Here is a 10347-nt window from a genome sequence, read left to right on the forward strand (position 1 = left end):
GTTTCTCCTTTTCGCGAACAATATCATCTGTTGGCTTTCCACTAAATTTTAATGCAGCCGCGATTCCTCCTTCTGTCTTTCTTAAGCTAATACCTTCTTGATTGGGAGCTGGTAAGCTGTTAAGAATAAAGCTTTAATTTCCATAATTCTCATTTGATCAAAGAAAAGAACTAAAATTCAACTCTTACACAGAGGCGGACGATGCTTATGAATTATATATATGAATTACTACTAAGTTTCAACAAATGTAAAAATTTGAACTCATATTGTCACAAGTACAATATGATCGCTCGACTTGAGATGTTTTCGTGTATATTAATTAATACAACGTGATACCTGTTCAAAGATTTATCCGACGGAAGAACTATCTGGATTGACACTTTAGATTTTTCAGCATCAAATGCCTGAGTGAAGACAGGAGTAGTCATCGGTATCTTCTCTGTCGCTGAATTTTTGCCAAAAATGTACCTATATTAAGACGAGTTAATGGGCCGCTAATCTAAATCAGAAAACACCACAGAAGATTTTGAAGCAAAAGAGTCAACTTATCTCACCCTGCAACATCATTGAAACCTCTATTTCCTGCGAGTTTGTCACCTTCTGTTTCAACAACTATAAACGGATCATATTTCCTGACCTGTATTACACATTCTAAATCATTCCACATTATAAATCTAAACGTCCTAGTGCATCAGTTCAGCTAAAAGTAGCGCAAACCAAATAAAAATGTACGCCTAATATAGAAGTTCTTAGCTTGAAGTACGATGTTATAACATAAATATTACAAACCTCGTAAGTTGCTGTTTTTCTTAGTATTTGATAGCTAGGCGTTTCCAAGGCCGGAGTCTTGTAAATCCTTAACTGCCCAAAATTTGAATCCTCAAATTATAATTAGGCCACATTAGTATCAGAGAAGACTGAGAGCCTTATATATAAGGTGTAAGAATCTCTTAATGGTGCGAGGCCTTTTAGGAAAGACCGTCCGAGCTTGGCCCAAAGCGGACAATATATATCACACCATGTTAAGAGTATCTTTGAGCTGATTTAGCCCAACAGTCCAAGAACTTAAAAGCATAAACTAAAACAGTTCGAGAGTGCACCTGTTTTATGACATCGATCAGACCTTCTAGAGAAAAATAATCATTATTCTTAACTGAATCCCAATAGTCCTATAGATTTCAACAAGAGTCAGTGACTGATCCACAAGGCAATATAATAAATTTGAATTTGCGTCGAGGAATTTAAGAGTGAAGAATCAAACCACATGGCTTTTAAATTTGTTTGTTTCAGGATTGACGCCCATAACAGACGTGCCGGTGAGGACTAATTCAGGTTTCCATGGAAGAAGAATGAACTTCATCACCACAGTCCACCTCGTAGTTATTTCATAGGCCCCTGTCTACAAAAAACTCAATCACTCAAACTTTCAAGGCATAATCTATGTATCGCATTACTTAGAAATACAAGTTTAGTAGCACAAAATAAACTGATTACAATAACAACAATAAACCCAGTGTAATACCACGAGTTGGGTCTGGGGAATGTAGAGTGCACGCAGACCTTATCCCTACCTTGAGAAGGTAGAGAGTTGTTTCCGATTGACCCTCGACAAAAGAAAACTGATTAAATGATTAAATAAAACTTTTGCTCCGACACCAAACTAAATTTTGAAGGAGAGAACCTACATAGTCCACGACATGTTTCGATATCCTTAAACAGATTTACAAAACCATGAGACACTAGCACACAATTAATAAATACTAGCTTTAGTGTACGTACGTTCCACATGTTTTTACGTCAATTAATAGAAAGTGTATAAAATTCAGAATAAGAATGAATTATGTGTAATAACAATTGACATCGAGATAAATATAATATTTATATAATTAAGAGTAAGGAAAATGGGTATTATCACTTTTAGCCCGCGCCAGAAACTATTTACATTTGGTAGCCGGAAAAGTGTATAAAATTTATATAATTTTTGTATATAACAGAATGTATATACAACTGACCAATCTGATGCTGAATGCTTCCATTGTAAGAAGATAGGACATTGGAAGAGATACTGCACGGAGTATCTTGCAACTCTAAATGATGAGAAACAAGGTAAGACTGAAATGAAAAATGTTTTCAAAGTTTCTTTAACTACTACTGATGCTTCATTGTGGCTATTAGATACTGGCGGTAGTTATAACGTCTGCAGTATGTTGCAGGGGTTCCAAATAAGTAGAAGGTTAAAAAAAAGAGAAATTACTCTACAAGTTGGAAATGTTACAAAAGTTGCGGTCGTAGCTGTAGGATCAATTTCTTTAATAATGCCTACGGACAAAGTACTTATGTTGGATGATTGTTATTACGTTCCTAAATTTGTTTCGAACATAATTTCAGCTTCTATGTTGGACAAACATGGTTTTCGCTTTGTTATAAGTAATGGTATTTGCTCTATTTGTTATGGTGATAATTTATATGTGAATGGCTATCTCCAACATGATGTTTATGTCTTACCTAATATAAATGCTAATTCGATTATGCATGTTTCAAGTCTTAAGAGAAAAAGAGATGATCATGTAAATCATACATACCTTTGGCATTATAAGCTTGGTCATATTGGAGAGAAAAGAATTAACAAGTTGTACAAGGAAGGGTACCTTGACAAGTATGATTTTGAATCATATCCAACTTGTGAATCTTGTCTCAAGGGAACAATGACCAAATCTCCATTTACTGGAAGTGGAGAAAGAGCTACTAAATTATTGGGACTAATTCACACAGATGTTTGTGGGCCCATGAAAATTCAAGCTAGAGGTGGATATTCTTACCACCATCATTGATGATATGTCAAGATATGGATTTGTGTATCTTATGAAACACAAATCTGAATCTTTTGAAATGTTTAAGAGGTTCCGTAGTGAAGGTGAAAAACATACGCGTAAAAGTATCAAGGTACTAAGGTCTGATAGAGGTGGAGAATATCTTAGTGAAGATTTTACGAGGTATCTCAAAGAGAATGAGATTCTCTCACAGTAGACACCTCCAGGAACACCACAACATAATGGTGCGTCTGAAAGGAGAAATCGTACCTTATTAGATATGGTGAGGTCTATGATAGGGTTCACTGATCTTCCAATAAATTTATGGGGATATGCTTTCGAAGCAGCAACATACTTACTTAATAAAGTCCTCACTAAGTCAGTCTCTACAACACCATATGAGATATGGAAAGGATATAAGCCTAACCTTAAACATATTAAAGTTTGGGATTGTCAAACTTATGTTAAGGGACTGCAGTCTGATAAACTTGACTCAAGATCTGATAAGTGTAGGTTCATTGGGTATCCCAAAGAAACAATGAAATATTATATCTATCACCCTTCTGACCATAAAGTGTTTGTGGCTAGAGGATCAACCTTTTTGGAAAGAGAATTTTTTTGGAAGGAAATTATAGTGGATAAATAGAACTTGATGAAGTTTAAGAAACTAATGAATCAACACAAAATAAAGATCATGAGATCCAAGTTGAAGAACCTTTATTGGATGTTTTGAAGTTGCCAAGGAAGTTGTCATCTTCAATGGTTGAAGTTCAAGAACAAAATATAGTTCATGAACAGGTTAATGAACCAGTTCCACACCAAATTGAACAACAACCAAATATAGCACAAGGTGAACAAGTTGTACAAGTGCCTCTTAGAAGGTCTACACGAGAACGTCATGTACCAAATAGATTAAATCTAATGGTACAAGGATGTATCAAGTGAGGTTGATCATAATGATGATGACCCTAACACCTATGAAGAGGCTATATAAAGTTTTGACTATGAGAGATGGCAAAAGGCCATGGAATCCGAAATGGAATCCATGAAGGAAGATAAAGCATGGACTTTAGTTGAACCTTCAAATGATATAAAACCTATAGGTTGTAAATGGGTTTTTAAGAAAAAGATTGGAGCAGACAGAAAGGTGGAGACCTACAAAGCCCCTTTGTTGCCAAGGGATATCGTCAAAAGGAATGGATCGACTATGACGAGACTTCCTCTCCTATGGCAATGCTCAAATCAATTCGGATTCTGCTTGCTATAGCGGCATACTATGTTTATGAAATATGAAAAATGGATGTGAAAACAACTTTCCTTAATGGTGAGCTAGAAGAGGATGTGTATATGATACAACCTGAAGGTTCCACATCTCTGTCCGAGCATAATAAAATTTGCAAGCTACAAAGATCCATTTATGGACTAAAGCAAGCTTCTAGTAGTTGAAATATTCACTTTAACAAGACAATTGAAAAGTTCAATTTCGTTAGATGCGAAGAAGAGCCTTGTATGTACAAAAGGGTTAGTTGGAGCACAATTATATTTTTAGTATTTGTCACGACACAAGTTCCCCTTCGTGTGGGTATCGTAATGGCACCTAGTCTTAGGGACTGTAAGCCTAACATTTATTGAAACAAAAATATTATTTAGATCACCTCTAACAAATTGAAATAGAAATATCTTTAAAATCTACAATTTCCCAAACCGGCGGTACAAGTCATAAGCTCTACAGAGTTTGCTTCAACTTCTAAATACAACTGTATGGAAATAAGTACAATAGTGTGAATACAAAATAGGTAGGTGACTCCGAAGCTTGCGAACGCAACAGCAGGGTTACCTTGAGTCTCCTCGGCAAGAGTCCACAGAGCTACTAAAGATCAATACCTGGATCTGTACAAAAAATGTACAGAAGTGAAGTATGAGCACACCACAACGGTGCCAAGTAAGTATCAAGACTAACCTCGATGGAGTAGTGACGAGGAACAGTCAAGGCATCTACTGGTCTAATAAATTGAACAAGTATGAGCATAGAACAACAGTGCATGATTTCCACATGGAAACTACTCAATATGACTAACAATACGATAATTACAATAAGAAAGGGAAAGCGACAAGTATCAGCGAAATACCATAATAATGACACAGAAGAGTGAGCGAAAACACAACCTAAATCCGAAACCAGAGATACAGCAAGGACAAATAATAACTCGGCAACTACGACAACTTTCACATTTGATTTTTAGTCAACAACCTTCACGAGTAACGAACCTCGGATAAATTATAACTCACAGGTCTCAATACCTGAACCCTAACACTTGGCATCATGTGCCCTCATCACACCTCATAATCGCACTGACAACTCATGTGCCAAATAGATCCATTCTCACATGGAAGTCAAGTAAACAAGGGCGTGCATCTATACTCAACAATATCAAGAAAACCTCTTATCCGATAAGGGTGCTTAGCTACGTGTATGCTTGTGCAAGTATCCTAACATAGTTCATTCAAGCTAGTAAGCATAAGGAAAAGAACGGACAACGCATAGAATGTTTGTAGAGTAGAGGGATCTCCTGGAATACCATTCCATAGTCCCAAAGTAAAAATGCAGAACAGGGGATCTCTCGGGATACCGTTTCGTAGCCCCAAAGTAAATATGTAGAACAAGGGGATCTCCCGAAATACTGTTCTGTAATCCCAAAGTAAATATGCAGAACAGGAGAAATCCCGGAATACCATTCTGTAGTCCCAAAGTAAATATGCAGCGCAACCAACAGAGATAGCAGTTACAGCACGGCAGAAACCTTGTGCATAACGCCAACAAGTACAACAGCGACATTGACTATAATACAGCGTACGACAAGTAAAGCAACTCAATAACTTTAAATCCCAAAGAAACGGTATAACTCATTTACAAGGAATAACCACAGTACAAAATGCTAGGCGTAAAGAGAATAGATTAACAAGGGAAAACTAAAATGTAGCAACGATCCCACAATATACAATTCAACAAGGAAACTAACACGAGTCAATAATTCCAAATAATGCTATGTCAGCTGAAATATTGGATAGCTAATTTCCTTTAAGGTTGGGCCATTACGAAGGTTATTCAACAATTCAATTAAGGATAAGCGGCAAAAATATAATCACAACCTCAATTAAGACTAACAATTATAGGATGAGATAATAATTTCAGATTAAGGTAGGCAGTTATGAAAAGATAGCATGATAGGAGAGGTACAAATCTTCAGTTAGGTCAAATAAGAGTCAAATAGGCAATAAGAGTAAATCATAAAGCAATTAATCCCAATTAAGCATGTAGAGGTGAAACTAGTAAATAGGAAACTCAGTCGTATCAAGAACAACTTCGTACTCAGTGGATGTAAGGACCTAAGAACCCTAAAGGTCAGCTTTCCACAAATAAGTCCGAGCACACACTCGTCACCTCGCTTACACGAACTACAATCAACATAGAAGACTCAAATCCTAAGGGGAAATCCCCCACGCAAGGTTAGGCAAGATACTTACCTCAAAGAAGACAAACCGATACTCTAAAATGAACTTATCGAGTAAAAAATCCTCCGGACGGCTCAAATCTAACCAAAATAACTTCAAAGCACAAATAAAACTCATAAGAAACTATTCCGGATCATAAAGTCTCAGTCTTTAATAAAATCCAAAAATCAGTCCAAAAGTCGACCCCCGGGCCCGCACCTCAAAACCTGACAAATTTTTACAAAACCCGAACACCCATTTCGATACGAGTTCAACCATACGAAATTATCAAATTCCGATACAATTTCGTACCTCAAATCATGATTTTTCATTTTGAAAACTTTCTTCAAAACCAACTTTTTGCTCAAGTCACAACACAAATTAAATGATAAAAATGAAGATAAAATCATGAAATATATTAGATACTAGGTGAAAAACACTTACCCAATTGATTTGCTTGAAAACCCCAAAAAGAAGCTCCCAGAATCGAAGTCTAAATCTCAAAATATGAAGAAAATGGCAAACCCTCAATTTAAATGGTTTTGCCCAGCACTCCGCATCTGCGGACACATAAGCGCATCTGCGCTATCGCATTTGCGGGCAAACGTTCGCATTTGCGAACATGACTGTGACGACACGACGCGTCGTCTCGTGAGTTATTGTCCCGTTCTTCCCATTTTCTGCTTCCTCATGTTTCATTATCGGTATTGGGTGCATTAGAATTTATTTGGAGTGATTTTGATAAGAAATGAGACATTTAGTCTCTTTTAAGAAGACTTAAGTTGGAAAAAGTCAACCGGACGTTGACTTATGAGTTAGAGGGATCGGATGTGAATTCCGATGGTTTTGTTAGCTCCGAGAAGTGATTTGTGACTTAGGAGTGTGATCGGAAGTGATTTTGGAGGTCCGGTGTAGATTTAGGCTTGAATTGGTGAAGTTAGTATTTTGGCGATTTCCGGTTGATAGGTGATATTTTGATCCGGAAGTCGGAATGGAATTCCGAGAGTTGCTGTAGCTTCATTAGGTGAATTGGGATGTGTATGCAAAATGTCAGGTCATTCGGACGTGGTTTGGTTGGGTTTTTGATCGAATGCGTGTTTTGAAAGATTTAGAAGAACTTAGGTTTGAATTCGATGTAAAATGATGATTTTGGTGTTGTTTGAAGTGTTTTGATAATTGGAACAAGTTTGGATGATGTTTTAGGATGTGTTGGTGTTTTTGGTTGAGGTCCCGGGGGCCTCGGGTGAGTTTCGGATCATTTTGGAGAAGTTTGATATTGCTGGTTCTGGTGTAACACTGTAGCTTGGGAATTGCGAAGGATTTGCTTGGAATTGCGAAAACACTGTTGCTTGGGAATTGCGAAGGATTTGCTGGGAATTGCGAAAATACTGTAGCTTGGGAATTGCGAAAACACTGTAGCTGGGGCAGAATGTTTAAAAAAAACATTTCATCCGCGAGTTGGGGTTATTTTCCACCATTGTTAAGCGACCTTGGGAGTACTTGGCGAGCAATTAAGAGGGTTTTGACTGGGAATCGATTGGAGGTAAGTCCTATGGCCTAGAAACGTCATTTTTATTGTGATTTCAACACTTAAATTCATGGAAATTGGGTTAAAAAGCGAAGAACTAGGGCTTGGGTTTTTGAATGAGATTTTGTGATTTGAGGGAGCAAATAAGCTCCGATTCTTGTGATTTTTACATGTATAGATTCGTGGCGAGATAAGGAACATTTTGGTGTAAAAATTTCTGACTTTCGAGAAGTGGGCCCGGGGCTCGGGTTTTGCCAACTTAGTGAATTTTTGTGTTTTTCGAGTCTTTTCGATTGGGTTATGTTTCTTTAGCCTATTGTAATGTATTCGTTGTGGTTTTAATCAGATTCGGCGTGCGAAGAGGTTGATTCGAAAGGCAAAGGCATAGCGAGCTAGACTTATGGCCGGCTTGAGGTGAGTAATAGATGTAGATGATGACCTGAGGGTTTGAAACCCCGGTATATCACATTGTGACGCTATATTGAGGCGAGACACGTACTCATATGACGAGTGCGGGGTCGATTGTGACAGGGGATTGTGACCTAGTCCGTTCCGATTGATGTTCGTACTGTGTTCTTGACTAGAAGTTGTTTGGTAATCATCCTACTTGGATTTTATAAATATGTTTGGGGCTTTGTGCCTATCATGTGCATCCTTCAGGGATCCTTATCACTGCTTCCATGATGCTTAGCATATTTCATGATATCAGTCCTGAGTTAGACACTGCCTCGAAATGTTTAGTAAATAAATAAAGGTTTAAACGCTTAGCTCTAAAATCCTAATAATTGAAACTAAAAATGAACAATTTGACTGTGCCCGAGTGGCTTGCATGCATATATATATCTGGACTGAGTGTGGATCGGGTTGCACGCCGCAGCGAATGCTACGATGATATTGCGCTTGGGCTGTAGGAGCTCCTCCGGAGTCTGAACCCCCACAGTGAGCGCGGGTACCCAAATGGATCGGGCTGCGCGCCGCAACGGTCATGTGCATTGCATTGCATTCATGCATTTATACCTATTTGTCTTACTTGTCCTGGTATTGTTGTTGTTCCACTGTTTTATGTGCTGAATCGCTGATTATAGCTTTATATTGTAATATTTCGGAATTTCTTACTTTCAGACATTATATATGTTTATTACTCACTGAGTTGGAAGTACTCACTTTACTCCCTGCACCATGTGTGCAGATTCAGGTGCTTCGGAGACTTAGTGGAGCGGTTTGCTGTCTTCTTGGATTTTATCTTCAGGAGTTGTCGAGGTAGCTGCCTGACGTCCGCAGGACCCGACTCCTCCCCTTTATTTGATTTATTTCTTTCATATTCTAGACTTCTTTATCACTATGGATATATATTACTCTATTACATCTACAGGCTCTAGACTCGTGACTCCAGATCATTGGGGAATGTTTGGAATATTCGTTATTATTTTTCGTACTATTTTATCTAGATTCGGATTGGAACCTTGACATTTGCGATTTTAATCGTATTATTTGTTAACGGATTACGTATTTGGGTTGAGAGTATTTAATTGGTCGGGCTGGCCTAGCATCAGTGTTGGGTGCCATCACGACCGGGATTGGGGTCGTGACAATGACTTACAGGCCTAGGTCCATATCTGCGGACAATATAGCTGCATCAGCGGCGCCGCAGAAGCTATAACAGGAGCGCAGATGCGATAGATCAACCGAAGAAGCGGCTTCGTACTTGCGTTCCAGCATTCGCAGAAGCGAGATAGCTTCCAGGCCTGAAAGATCGCAGATGCGGATCAAGCTCACGAAGAAGAGGATCTGCACCTGCGCTCCGAAGTCGCAGGTGCGAGACACCAGAACCAGACCTGTTCAAAACCGTGCAAAACATCCGAAACTCATCCCAAACACACCCGAGGCCCCCGGGACCCCGTCTAAAAAGACAAACAAGTTCTATACCTTAACACAGACTCGCTCGAGGTCTCAAATCACATCAAACAATGCCGGAAAAGCAAATCGCGCCATGAATCAAACTTATGAACTTTCAAATATTCAAACTTCAAATACTCGTGCAGAAACCTATTAAATCAACCCGGAACGACACCAAATTTTGCAGATAAGTCCCAAATGACAAGACGGAGCTGTTCCAACTCTCGGAATTGCATTTTGACCCCGATATCACAAAAATGAACTATGGGTCAAACTTCTCCATTTTCCAATCTTCAACTTTTCCAACTTTTGCTGAAATGCTCCAAATTACCCTACGGACCCCCAAATCCGAATCCGGACGCGCGCCTAAGTCCAAAATTACCATACGAAGTTGCCGACATCATCCAAAACTCCTTCCGGAGCCGTTTACACAAAAGTTAAATTCCGATTAATTCTCATTGCTTAAGCTTCTAAAACTCGATTCCTTATTCCAATTCGACTCTGAATCATCCGGTAATTGAATTCAACCTCGTATGCAAGTCGATACACATAATATGAATCTGCTCAAGACCTTATACCGTTGAAAGGAACTTTAATTCTCAAAACGACCGGCTGAGTCGT

Source organism: Nicotiana attenuata, unplaced genomic scaffold (genome assembly GCF_001879085.1).
Source record: "Nicotiana attenuata strain UT unplaced genomic scaffold, NIATTr2, whole genome shotgun sequence".
In the NCBI taxonomy this organism is placed as follows: Eukaryota; Viridiplantae; Streptophyta; class Magnoliopsida; order Solanales; family Solanaceae; genus Nicotiana; species Nicotiana attenuata.